Genomic DNA, 14175 nt, shown 5'->3' on the forward strand with positions numbered 1-14175 from the left:
GAAGAAATAATATCAACTGTAGTGTTCCAGTTCTAGTTCTACAAAAATAGTAAAATAAATATAAAAAAATCTTAAAAATTAATGTGAAAAATATTTGTTCTATACTTTTCTAGGCGCCACGGTAGCCGAGCGGTTAAGAGGCTAGACCCGCAATGCTAAGATGTATTGTTGGTTTAGTGGGTTCGATTCCCCCGGTCTTAGGCCTTGGATTTTATTTAATGGTTAATATGAGAAATTTACAGTAAAGTATGTTTGTTAGTCGCCTCCGTCCACGACACCTAATTTGGTAGTTGGACGTAAAGCTCGCTTGAAAAAATAGGCAATTACTTTACTTTACTTTCCCTTGATTTAAATTGAATATTTCACTAAGAATTGTTTTATTTAAAATCTGTATAATAAAAGAGAATTTATTTACGAATGTATGGATGTACTCGTATAACAGGAATAAATGGGAGGCCAAAAAAAGTGAATGCCGAAGAAAAGAAAGAGTGAGGAACATGAGGTCATAAAAACGATATGTTAAGTGTTATTAGCGTGGTGTATTTTGGAGGGGGGGGTTCGGTGAGGCGATAACCGGATATAGAATACACTCTCTGACAGGTTTCCCTTTATTCCCTATTTTTTTATAATCAGAATTACTGATCGTCACAGTCTTAACAGTGACCAAACTCTCTGGGTAACCAGTCATGGGTGAGTTGTATGGTTTATATCGGCGAGAGAGACAGAGTGAGAGAGGAATCCTCGTAACTAAGACGCCCCCAGCTACTTGTTATCTGCAGCAATGATGTGTCTGCTTTCTAGCGCTTCTTCTTTGTTCTACATATTTTCACATTATAAAACCTGAAAACAATATACATGCATTTTGATCGTCTAAGATTGGACACCGGTTTTTTATGTGGGTATTTTAGATAAATAAACAGACCAGCAAAACAAGTAAAGTGGGCCATCAAAAATGGGGGGGAAATGATTTGTTTGTGTTCAGGAAGTGTAGTTATAATCATGCAAATTTCCGAATTAAAGATTTTCTACCGGAAGTCCACAGATTATGAAAAGGTGTTAACTCAGAAAAAAACAAAAAAGTTCTAATTTTTATCTTTGGTTTAGGCAAGAATTGGTTTACCGGAAATACCCATTTTACAGGTCTTTCTGGTTTGGGTACCTGGTCATTCAGGTCATAAGGGAAACGAAGCGGCAGATTTATTGGCCAGGGAAGGCTCTGCGACTTCGTTTACCCGGAGCCCTGTTTTGGGGTTCCGAAGTGTGTGTGTGTGTGAGAAGACTGCGGCCATTAACTTATGGGTGCAGAGTAGGTCTCAAGAGTGGGCAGAGACAGGCGAAGGAGTTCATTAAAGGCTATTCGCCGAGGCTGACTGCAGAGGGGCTGTAAGGAAGATTGTAGGCCTGTTAACTAGGCCACTGCAGGCCCAAGGAAACACATGTATCGCATGGGGCTGGCAGATGGCTAGCCTTTGCAGTTTCAGTTAGGAAGAGGAGGAGGAAACGATACCGCACGTGTTGTGTCAGTGTGAGGGGCTCGTATGGTTAAGGATGTTACTTCTCGGGGAGGAAAAACCAAGGCCGGAGAGCTTTACCCAAGAGCCGCTCTCCAGCATCAAGAGTCTGATTAAAAGGACAGGTCTGGAGGGCGGAGCTTTAGAGAGAGGAAAGCCACAATAGATCCAAAAAGGTCACAGTGGCGTAGGCCTTAAGGGCCGCCCTAGTTTAATCGATTTATCTATCTACCCATTTTACAGGATTTTTTTAAACCACTTTCAGGCGAAATAAAACTTTTATTAAGGGCACTTTTGCTGAACGCCTTAGCCAGGCTTCAATTCCCCATTTCAGTACTGAACACGGACATCTGTGTTATATTTATGATTAACAAATACACTGGTTCCAAGATCGGTGAATATCACTCCACCCCGGAAGTGAGACTGTACAAAAACGGCTTTTTTTCGAATTTTCGTTAATTTTCTAGACAGACGCCGGAAGTTTTTGTTTGACGTATATTAAGGCCCATCACGTTTATTTGAAAAAATTTTAAGAGAACATTGTTTTTAATTGGGTTATTGGGGCTTACATCTCCTTCAACGGTGCCATTTTTAAAGTTTGGAGTGGAACGTATGAACTTAACAGTTTAAAAAAGAAAAATTAGATCGATTCACACCAGATTTGAATTCGATTATTGTGAAAAAAAAATTCTTTAAATGTAACTTTTGTTTTCCCTTATATTGGTAAGAGAATGCGATCGTCTAAAAAATTTTCTATTTGTTCTTTTTTACTGGAAAGCCTACCGACATTAGCCTATTCTTATTTAACTAAACCATTTATACAAAGAATAATGTTTACACAGGTGTTGTATAGTATAAGTATTTGGGGGCTGAAAATAGCCTGCAGTTATAAGATCGTCTTCACGTTTAGAAGGTATTTCTCTCTGAATCTCTTGGCACAAAGTACCACATCACAAGGGCAGGTTGTATTCTCTCACCCAGACTCTTAATATTATATTAGTGTTGTGCCCTTTTTAAAGGAAATGAAAGTGGTGAACGAGAGTGAGAGAGAGGAAATCCTGTTTGTCCTCTCAGTTTGTGCAACGGAATTTTCTTAAATTTTTATACCAAAAAATATTGTTAATCTTCATTAATGTAAAATGATACTACTGGAGAACGTGTATCATCCTCACAGCTTCCTCAATTTAATCAATCAATTTAAAAATCTATCATTTCTGAGGGAAAACGTTTTACAAACTAAAGTGACGGACTTGACGTAAGTCCAAGTCCCAAATAAATTCCTTTGGTAGCTGCCTAAAAACTGAAAACTAGGAAAATCATTTCCTGCAGACGGATATTCTTTTATTATGCATTTATGCATTATTTATTAAGTGGTCTAAGGTTTTTTTGCGTTTTTTTTTTTTTTTTGCTACAATCAGCGCGTTGGCGATATAATTAACAATGATAAGTGATAAGTAACAGAAATAATGAAGTAAACGAGTGGAGAAGTGGTAACCCTCCAAAACATTAGGCTATTAGTCCACTCTCTTCACTTGAGAGGAGATCACGAGGCCACTGTCCGGGTTATCAGAAAGAGTTCTTGAACAGGGGTCGGCAACCCGCGGCTCGCGAGCCGCATGCGGCTCTTTTATCCAAATTGTGTGGCTCTTCAGCCTGTCCAAAATAAATTGTATATTTCAATTTTATTGAAACAAATGAAAATTTCATTTATTAAAGTAAAGATATTTTTTCAAAAAGAATTTTAAATGTTGTAGGTTTAAAATTGAATAGAATTATATTAAAATACAGTACATAATTATATAGACTGCCGCCATTTTCATTCAAACACAGGTTTAGTTATTATTTATTTTTTTATTTACTTTGTAATAAATGAAAATAAATATATAAAACATTTAAATGTTATTGAATATCATAAAATAATAAATTGTGAATACAAATTTTCTACAGAGTTTGTTTACACCAACATCCTTGCCGCTCTTGGTAAGATTTATTAAAATTATTTAAGGAAAAATGGCTCTCTACTTAAAATAGGTTGCCGACCCCTGTTCTCGAAGAAAGATTTTGAGCTAGAGGATTTTATATGAGATTGCAGGTTGAAGTGGAGTTTTCTGAATCGTGTTTTCAGCGACTTGTGCGATAAAAAGAATGATAAGGACACAGTGTGTATAGTCCAGGTTGGGAGACATAAAATGGAGCGTTTACGAATAGTTCCAAGTATTTTAGATTGAAGAGACTGAATCCTTTGGAAATTTGTGCGTTTGGTTGAACTCCACAGCTCTATTTCATATTCCCAGATGGGTTTCAAAATAGTAGTATAAATCAGTCTTTTGTTGTCCAGAGAGAGTTTTGATCTATCGTTTAAGAGTCTTTTAAGTAGTCGATAGCGTCTGAATAGTTGTGTTCTTTTTAGTCTAGTGTGGGGGCTCCAAGAAAGTCTTCGGTCTAAGTAAAGCCCAAGGTAGCGGTCTAAGGTTAAAAAAAAAATACTAGAATACGTGAGGATTTCCACACGGAAAAATAAGAAAAATTCATTCATGCATAGTGGCGATTTCGTGAACTTATTTTCCCCCAAATTTTGAATTTGGGGCTTCGGTTTTTCACCCAGAGTGCCTTAAACATGAAACGCAATGAGAGAGCTCGAAATCAAAACGACCTGATTTAGTATACAAAATTTTACACCGCTTTGAATACTACACAACTGACTGATATCCTCTCAATCTACTTTTCGGACTGACCGGAACTCAAACTGTATACTACTCTTTCCTGTAAAAAAAACAAAAAAAAATAGCAACACTACTCTTTCTCTTTATAGAAGTGGACAAAGAAAATAAGAAGCTAGTGGTAGACGTTGAGACTGCTGCGGTGACACGAGGCTTGTTTACTGAGTGAGATATACAACACAAACTGTCGTCGTATAGAAGACAGATCTCACGATACAATGACTGACTATCGATTGTGTTCACTGACTACGTGAATATGTGTTGCGGTCGATATCAAACACGGTTCGATAGTAAAGGGGTTGTTTGTTTGGTTTGGACGTTCAAATCTAAACACAATATATTGTGAAGAGTCAATAGCCGGCGGTGGAGATAAGGGGAGGAAAGATTGATGTAGTGTCAGTTAAGAAATGAAAGGAAATATAAGACAATGGTAGTGAGCGAGCTAAATCTGAAGTGACTGGACAGGGCAGCTGTGTAGCCGGGAGAACGTGGACAATGGTCAAGTAGTTTTTGGAGGCTAGATCAATGTGTGGGTGGAATCACCACATAGACAACATCTGCAAGTTGGCCCCGATTCACACCTTGTGGACTAGGGTGGGTCCTCTAGAAAAGCCTAGGCTACTAACGCTGCATTTTGTATTGTTCATGGGCACACGCCGCGATACACTACATTAAACCCATGGTTTGGCCGACAATTGTCGATAAATGTTTTTGAACCTACCTTAATTGCTGGCCATTTCATGTACTTCCTTCGGGGATCCCTTCTTTGATCGGCACAAAGGTTAGACTGGTCATCTTCATTACCCCCATTACATTTTATTACTGATGCTTATTGTTTTCCTGCATTTTCCGTTCATCTGGCCCGCCCACATACTTACCGGGAGGATTGCTCTCACAGTTCAAAGCACCCACCATTCGACAATATCAACATTACGGCTATATATATATTGTTACTTCCGGACAATATTTCCTTTCTTAGCCTTACAACAGCTGCTGTTTTCATTCTAAACCAAACTTACAAAATTCCTACCCAAAATTTGGACCATTTAAGTTTGAACTTATCCTTTTCAAAGCTTTAACACCTTTTTCATCCCCCATTGTTTGTTCCAAATTACTCAATTTTCTCTTTCATTACCATAAAATGAAATCTATTGTGTCCAAAAAATATTGAGTAATCACTTTTTGCTTATGACAATTTAAAAAATGGCAATTTAGCTAGATTTTTCTAAAATTTTCACTCTCTCTCTCTCTCTCTCTCTCCCTCTCTGGAAAATATTATGACATTAAAATCGATTTAAAAAGATTTCATTGATTTTTGTGCGCATCGATTATAACGTGGACATAATTACGATTCGATGTTACAAGTCTGCATATTCATTCAATGAATGAACGGTTTACATAAACTTGCGTGTTGATATTGTACTTTGGTTCCATAATACTTGATTATTTGACCAATGAAATTTACAGACTGTAACAGATATGTCGAAGTTTAATCAGTTCAGTCTGAAAAAAAAAAATAAATATATATATATATATGTATACAGGATGATCCATTTAAAACGCACCAATCGCTAATAACTTTTTAGGAAAGCGTAATTTCGAAAAAATCCACGAAGTAAACTATATGTTTTTTTTTTATTTAGTTTTCAAATTTTCCACCGCAATGCTGAATCTTCATTTTTGGCGGAGTTACGGCCAAAAACCTGATTAGGGTTTCATAAGGACCACTGGTTTTGACAATGATTATGAAAACTACATAAAAAATTGTGAAAAATGCCGTTAATCTCGTTTCGATACCCGTAATATTTGTCGAGATACTTAAGATCAAATTTACAATTTTATCTTTTCGGTTTTCAATATTAATTTTCCACCAGAAATACAAGTTTTGGGAGGGTTCTCTGACTGCAAAAAATGTTATTTTTGACGCAAAGAACAAAAATAATAATAATTGAAGATGGTTCACCCTGTATAATAAGTGGTTAAGAGTTTTAAATTTGGGCAATTTTATAGTAGCTGCAGCTCGAAATTTTTTTAAATTTAAGGGGGGGGCTCATTGCTTTATCGACACGTTTTAACTCACTGTTGTCAAAAAAAAAAAAAAAATTCATAGAAGGAGATATGAGCTTTAAAGTTCAGGCTTAGCTGGGGCAGTCATTTTTAAATGTAAATTTTTCGATTTTCATTCTTACGTCCATGCATCTGATTTGGGTTTATTATTATTATTATTATCACTGTGATTTCTTTAAACCATTCTTAAGTATCCAAGATTTAATTACTCTTGGTGCAGTATCAGGAAATCTAAGATCATTTGTGGCGAGGGCTTTTATGATAATGTTCTTTTAGTAAATCAATAGGATGAACAAAAATAACTGCCAGTTTCAGTCATTGATATACATTTTTATTATGCCGAGCTTTCCGATCTTCATGAACAGACAAGACCAGAAGACACACCAACCCTTTTAATGATGTAAAATATTACCTTGTCACAATTAGCCCTGAAGATGACCCTAGTCCCTATAGGTCGAAAACTCCGGCATAATAAAAAGATATCACGACTGAAAACTGGCATTTATTTTTTTCATCCAATTGAAACTATGAATCAGTCACCAAAAATAATGAACAGTAATTAGTAATTTAAGTAATAGCGATACATTATAGTCGGCCATTAGTACATAAATTAATAAATTTGGAGGGAGGAGCAATAATTTATTTTTAGCCACCGATTTGTTTAAGCGTAATACTCTGATTGGCTGAGTAATTGTTGCCCTGGAAATTGATCCATTATCATTGCTTTAAAATAGAGCAATTGCAATTATTGTTGACTTTTGAATGGAATAAAAAATTAGTGCAATAAAACTAACGACTGCCATTTTGTTTTTATTGCTATAATAGCAAAGTTTTATTTGACTATAAAGTACGGAGGAAATGATCGTTGTTTTAACAAGCCAATTATTGCACGAGTACAAGATATCATGCAGCAGGTAGCCACAAGATCTAAGATAAGTGAAGACATATGTTTAAATAAAAAAAAAGAAGATATTTCAATAAATATCACGTATTAAAACAAGAAAGTAAAAACTTTTCAGTTTCAAAAAAAAAAACTGAACTGTAGTAACAGTTTTCTGGACAAGCATAGCAGAATGGTTTGTATGTCTGTTCTGAGAGAGTCAATTTAGTTAGTATAGTACGGCTAGATAATAATAATAAAACGCACGAACGCACCTTAAATGACTTCTTCAATAGATAGCGCTGAGGCAGGCTACCAAGTTCGCGTTAAGCGGCGCCAAACAGGAAGAGAGTGCAGACTAGTAAGGAAAGTGTTGATTTCATGCAGCTTAAAAAAAAAAATACCGGAAGCCTTAAAACTGCCTTCTTATTTACAAGTCTCGACTTTTAAATCGATACAGTCTATCGATAGGAAATATAGTTTTCGTTAAATATATTTGTTTGTTTTTTTCAACTAATTGAATTTGTTGAAGACTTAACGGAAACGTTCCTTTATTATATTGAATGTACAGCGTTGAGACCCCCAAAAGGCACATCTACATAAAATTCCGAATCGAATGACATCTCATTCATGAAAATCGGTCTACGCGTTTAGGCGCTACGTTGTTTACAAAAAAGGTAGCAATAACAAGAAGAACAAGACCGTTTTTGGTCATTTTCAGCAACTTTTTTCTCAAAATCTATTTGCAAAAAAAGTTACAGTTATAAAGGAAGGTTTGCCCTATATTTTAAAGGAAATTTGGGAATTTTATCTTTTATAGAAAAAGAGAAAAAAAAATTCAAAGTTGGGGTGTTTTTTCAACGTTACGCTTTTTCGTGCACTTTTTGACTATCAACCCTTATACAACTGTTCTACCGGACAAAATTATTTATTTATTTTCGTAGGGTTGTTTAACCAAACGCACAAATCTCCAAAGGAATCAGTCCCTTTAATCTAAAATACTTCGAACTATTTGTAAACGCTCCATTTTATGTCTCCAATCTGGCCTAATACACACTGTGACCTTATCATTCCTTTTAACGCACAAGTCGCTGAAAACACGATTCAGAAAACTCTACTTCAACGTGCCCTCTCATTCAAATCCTCTAACTCAAAATCTTTCTTCAAGAACTCTTCCTGATGACCTGGAAAAGACGCCTTAAAAGAGACAGTGGCCCTCGTGATCATCTCTCTAGTGAAGAGAGTGACTAACAAGTCGTAATGTTTCGGAGTGTTACCACTGGGTAACTTCTCCACTCGTTTGCTTCATTTGTTACTCTGTTATCATTGTTACTTATTTTGAATAGAATAGAAAAGAAATTTATTATTCTGGGACAATTATACAGGTACAAATAGAGGCCTTAATAGTTTGGCCTGTGATTAAACAGAAAATAAATAAATAAATAAGTATTTACAAAAAGTGAAAATAAAAATAACAGCAGAAATTAAGGGAATAAATTAAAACAATTAGAATTTCGGAGGAAGCTGGATAGAAAGGAGATAACTGAATAGGCGGGATTTAAAGATAGATAGGGTAGGAGCATGGCGCACAGATGATGGCAAGGAGTTCCAGAGAGAGAGGTAGCACGTATCAGGAAGGACTTGTCAAAGGATGAGGTACGGTGTGAGGGAATATAGAGATCAGATGAGCGAGATCTAGTATTACGGGAATGGATCGAGGATTTAAACTTAAGGAGTTGGAAAATATAGGAAGGCCTTTGCGACTGGATGACTTGAAAAAGGAAAGAAGCCAAAAAATATTGGCGTCGATAGAGAGGAAAAAGCCATTGTGCTATCGCGCTGATTGTAGCACAAATAAACGCCAAAAAAAAATATTTATCTTCAAAATAAAATCCTTCAAAGGACAAATAGATCTTCTATATAACAAACAAATAATCCGGATTACAGAAAAATAATAATAATAAAACTTATAAAAACCTTTCAAATTGCATATATAAAGTTGTAAAGCTACAGTATGTTCAGTCATCCAAATTTGAAATTCAAATTACTAATTTTATCAGCTATAAACAGGACCATTAAATATTATAGAGTGGCCCAAGATAACTGACTCACTATCTACAATCAAAAGAAAAGGAAAAGAATCTAAATATAGGGACGACAAGCGTATTAACAATTCCATAAAGAGTAAAATGGCCATTCTTTTCTTTTTGAAAAAATCTTAAATTAAACTTCTTTTTACGAGAACGAGACAACCTCAGATCTCTGTTTAGAGAACAGAAATTAACATTTATTCTGAATAAACTTTATGAATAAGAATAAATAAATTAAGAATGCAATGTGAGGGGGGAAGGAGAGGAATAAAGGATTGGAGCGACGTCAGAGATTTCAGAGCCAATCCATAAAAGATGCACACCTTCAACTGTCTCACTAAATCAGAATAATATGTAGCGCAGCATGTTCAACGACGGCCATTTTGGGCCACTAACTCTTGTCGGTTTGGCCGCTAATCTGGAGTTGGAGTGAGAGAGAGAGAAGATTGCTTAACCACAAGAAGTGGAAGATCGGTAGTGGTGGTGGAAGGGAATAAAGACAGAAAGGGTGTATTTTAAATGAAAGAGAAAGGGAGAGAGAGAATGATGAAGTGTCCATGGCTTTATTATGGCTTTAGTGCCATAAATATGCCTTTGGTAGAGCAACCATCGCGCTCTGGCGCTGTCTTTGTGGCGTGCCTGTTTTTTTTTTTTTTTTTAACACGTCCTGTGCGACACTTTGTGGTTGGTGTCTTCCACTTCCTTCAGATCTTGCCTCCCTGGGTGTCTGTCTGCCCATCTATTTTAGATTGTACACTCCTCTCCTGTACCAAAGTATAAATAAAAAAAAAACCTTCATCTTCTTATTTGAGAACAGAAAAGATTTCAACAAAATGCCCCACCATTTAAAAGCAAACTCCTCGAGGTGAGATCGTGTAACTTATGTATTCTTTTTTCCTGTTTCGTAAATAAAGCTCATGTTGTCGATATATTTTCTCTCTTTATATTTATTAGATGAAAATGTTATCTACAAAAATGTTTACCTACAAGTAGGCGGGCTAAATGTTGCCGTGATTTGTGGTAAGAGGGATTTGGATTTCCTGTTTACACCGGAAGTATCCAATTTTGTGGTCCCCTGAGTTCGAAAAAGGGGTTTTTACACATTGATCTCTTGGGGGTGTGTGTGAGCTGCGTAATTCAAAAAATTAAATATCGCATTAAGTTCGAAGTTCGTATTTTGCGTACCAGTAATAAGCTTGAGGACATCGTTCGCTCATTGCCCCTGGAAATAGCTTCCTGGTCATTTTCCACTCCAATGAGCAGTCTCATTTGTGTATATATATATATTTTTTTTTTGCAGCAAGTAAATATTAGCAAAAATTCTAAATAGGAAAACAAAAACAAAAAATCGGTTTAGCGGAAGTGACGCGTTTTTGAATCAGGTTTGTGGTTTTCAGCGTTTTTATCGTACTAAATAGTTGCTAGAAAATTGTTTTGTTGTATAAATTGTTTTGAGAAAAATCCATACGCACACCTGATTTGTAATTTCGATTTCAATTTAATCGATTAATGAATTGACTGTTTTGTGTAGAGCGATTTAGAAATAGTGGAACGATGGAGCGGTTAGAGCCAGAGAAGAAGTAGATTGGCTCCGCTCCAAACTGACTTATCTTCTTTCAGAACAAATGTTAGAAAGGTGTCTGTCAATTATTTGAAAGCAACTCTCCTTTCATAAGGCGACAACAACTTGTCTCGCCCCCCTTCCCCATGCTATTCATTCCACATCACTACCACTAGATGGCTCTGTTAAATGTTTACTTCTACCAGTTTAGAGAATTTGTTTAATTTTATCAAACACACTATAAATTGGTTGTTTGATTACCAATTCTTTTTTTTTCTCTTTCTTCGTTGTTTTAACATGATACAAACTGTAAAAAAGTTTGCCTCTTCTGATTTGTTTTATTTTAAGTGTTTATAGATGTTTCTTTGTTCAAAAATTTCTAGTCAATTAATTGTGATAATCTCTGCTTTAAATGATTGGTTGAAATAGTAAGTAAAGTAAAGTAAAGTAATTGCCTATTTTTTCAGGCGGGCTTTACGTCCAACTACCAATTAGGTGTCGAGGACGGAGGCGACTAACAAACATACTTTACTGTAAATTTCTTTTATTAAAGATTAAATACAATCCAAGCCTAGACTAGTACCGCAATACATCTTAGCATTGCGGGTCTAGCCTATAACCGCCTAACAAACATACTTTACTGTAAATTTCTTTTATTAACGATTAAATACAATCCAAGGGCTAGACTAGTACTGCAATACATCTTAGCTTTGCGGGTCTAGCCTATAACCGCCTAACAAACATACTTTACTGTAAATTTCTTTTATTAACCATTAAATACAATCCAAGGGCTAGACTAGTACCGCAATACATATTAGCATTGCGGGTCTAGCCTCTTAACCGCTCTGCTACCGTGGCGCCTGGTTGAAATAGTTCATACTTTTTTTACTTCACATCCTTAAACGAACAGTTTCTCAATTTCTTTGGAACAATAGAAGAACCTAGATTGGGCTAAAATAGAGTCCTGACCTGGCAGCCTGAAGAGCTTATTGTTAGTGGCTAACCTCTTGTAGTTCGAATAGAAGGAATCACAAGATTCACTTCTTCTTTTTTTACCACCAGTCGTTTTTAAGTCCTTCTAGTCACCAAAGGAGTCGGATCTCATATCACAATACTTTCGATTTACGACGCAATTAGACAGGATTTTAGTGGCTGTTTCTAGCACAGAAGGTTGGAGGCTGTAGATACTCCCGCTGTAGAGAAGTTTTCTGTGGAGCTTACTTAGCTGCTGACTAGATTAAGTTCGAAGGAGGCAGTAAATAGTCATAGAACAACGATTAACCATGAGTTGTTTACTATAACATTGAATTCTAGTTTTAGGTCGCTAGACGTATCATGATCAAACTTTGTTGCAATGAAGAATCATTAGCGGACATTGATCTTGGATAAATGTTCACTTTAATTTGGATTTCTACTTCTTCTAGTTATTGCTGTTCATTATTTTTGGTGACTGATTCATAGTTTCAATAAGAGGAAAAAAATAACTGCCAGTTTTCAGTCGTGATACATTTATTATGCCGAGCTTTTTCGACCTGAGTATCACTCAGTCCATGAACAGACAACAAGACAGAAGACACACCCAACCCTGTAATGTAAAAATATTACTTTGTAAACTAGCCCTGAAGATGACCTAGTCCCTAGGTCCGAAAGCTCGGCAGAATAAATGTATCACGACTGAAATGGCAATTATTTTTTCATCCTATTCTTCTAGTTATCTAAGGTTCGAGTTATTAGGAACATATTTATATGGTAATTACCAGTAAACTATTATATTCACATATAACCAAGGTTTATATGTATTTGCGTCTGCTTTTAAAGTTTAATATAAGCCAATTAGTCTGAACATGTGGTAATTTTAAAGGATAAAAAAAAAATTATTGGTTTAGATCTTTTGATCTTTTGTAGGAGTGTCTACATCACTTTCTTTTTGAGAAAGAGGAAGTAAAAGGGATGACGTCAAAGTTTTTGAGCTCTAACGGATGTACTAGTGTCTAGCGAGCCCCAGGCAAAATGAAAATTATGATCATATTTATATTAAGTTCGAGATTATTAATCGATTCATTATGAATCCTTATTGTTCGTATTCAAGATTTTAGATTGCTTTTAAAGGAAAAATTCAATTAAATTTTTTTCAGATTTTGTACTTCCATTTTATAAATTAATCAATAACGTAACGGTCTTGAAAGAACCATACATTCGATACGGACAATAATCTTCTTCCGGGCAATTTCCAACAACAACAACCAGTTGCACGTCTTTCCTCACTGTACAGTTTGGGCGGTCCTTTGCAATTACTTGTTTGGGAAATGATCTTCTGCGCAGTGCAGAGAGAAGTCGGATATTTCTGGCTGATTCCTCCTCCATTTTTTTAAAAAAAGTGAGACCCCTCGCCTCGTCAAATATTTCTTTTACTGATAAGGACTCAGCAAGAATCCGTTGGTAATTGGGAGCTTGTGTGGGAGGGGGGAGGCAAATGATCTTTTAAATGGTTTTTATGCTTTGGTTTTGAAGGAGGGGTCACTTAATAGAAGAGACCTGGAGCACCTGAACTTTTTTAGTAGATTTACGATCAAATCAATTTAATAGTCATTTATTAAAAAATTAAATAATATTAAGTGATTTGAATATCGTGGTGGTGCCTAAAGAGAATAGATTATGATAAAATAATAATAAGTGACCAAATTGTAATTTAGGTCAAAGAGAAAAAGGAAACGGAACGAAATCATTAAAATTGGGGAAGTTTTGAGGAAGTGGAAAGAGTAAAGAGAAGCGAGCGGTAAGAGCATTCAACCCATGGGTTTCTATCGATCTACTACCCGGCAGTACTCCCAACTGTAAGCTCACGTTCTAGGTGGGTGTGCACAAACCCACCGTGCGACATTCCTAGCTGCAATCAACCAGCAATGTACGATATTCATCTTGGCTTTTAATATTTGTCTCGCTCTTAGAATTTAATGTATATTATTACGATAAAAATGTTCTTATTAATTATTTGTAAAGTGGCCTTCACTTAGTATTAATTAATTATTATTTCAAGGCTTTAACTTCCAAATGATCGATCAGTTATCGATGTCAAAGCGATATACTTTGCTGTAAATTTCCCACAAAAAAGCTGAGGCTGGTAAAAGGCATCTCAGCATTGCGAGTCTAGCGTTTAACTACTCAGCTATTGGGGTTACGTCTCTCCGTAATAATGCTGAGTGAAAAAATGACGTCATTTCCTTTTTTAAAAAATCTTCAGTTAGTCTCCAAACAAATATTGGGTTTGTTGGAATAGAAATTGGTTTCCATGGCAGCTGTTTATAATGTACTGAATCTTTTATTGACAACGATAGAGATAATATGG

At 35.7% G+C, this 14175-nt stretch overlaps 1 protein-coding gene across 5 annotated transcripts in view; it reads left to right on the forward strand.

Annotated features, from left to right (window-relative positions):
* Positions 1 to 14175, forward strand: part of LOC141455579 (homeotic protein spalt-major-like) — a 234270-nt gene that overhangs the window by 163241 nt on the left and 56854 nt on the right. The window lies entirely within an intron of this gene.

Source organism: Rhodnius prolixus, unplaced genomic scaffold (genome assembly GCF_049639745.1).
Source record: "Rhodnius prolixus isolate KJV_2025 unplaced genomic scaffold, Rpr scaffold_4, whole genome shotgun sequence".
In the NCBI taxonomy this organism is placed as follows: domain Eukaryota; kingdom Metazoa; phylum Arthropoda; class Insecta; order Hemiptera; family Reduviidae; genus Rhodnius; species Rhodnius prolixus.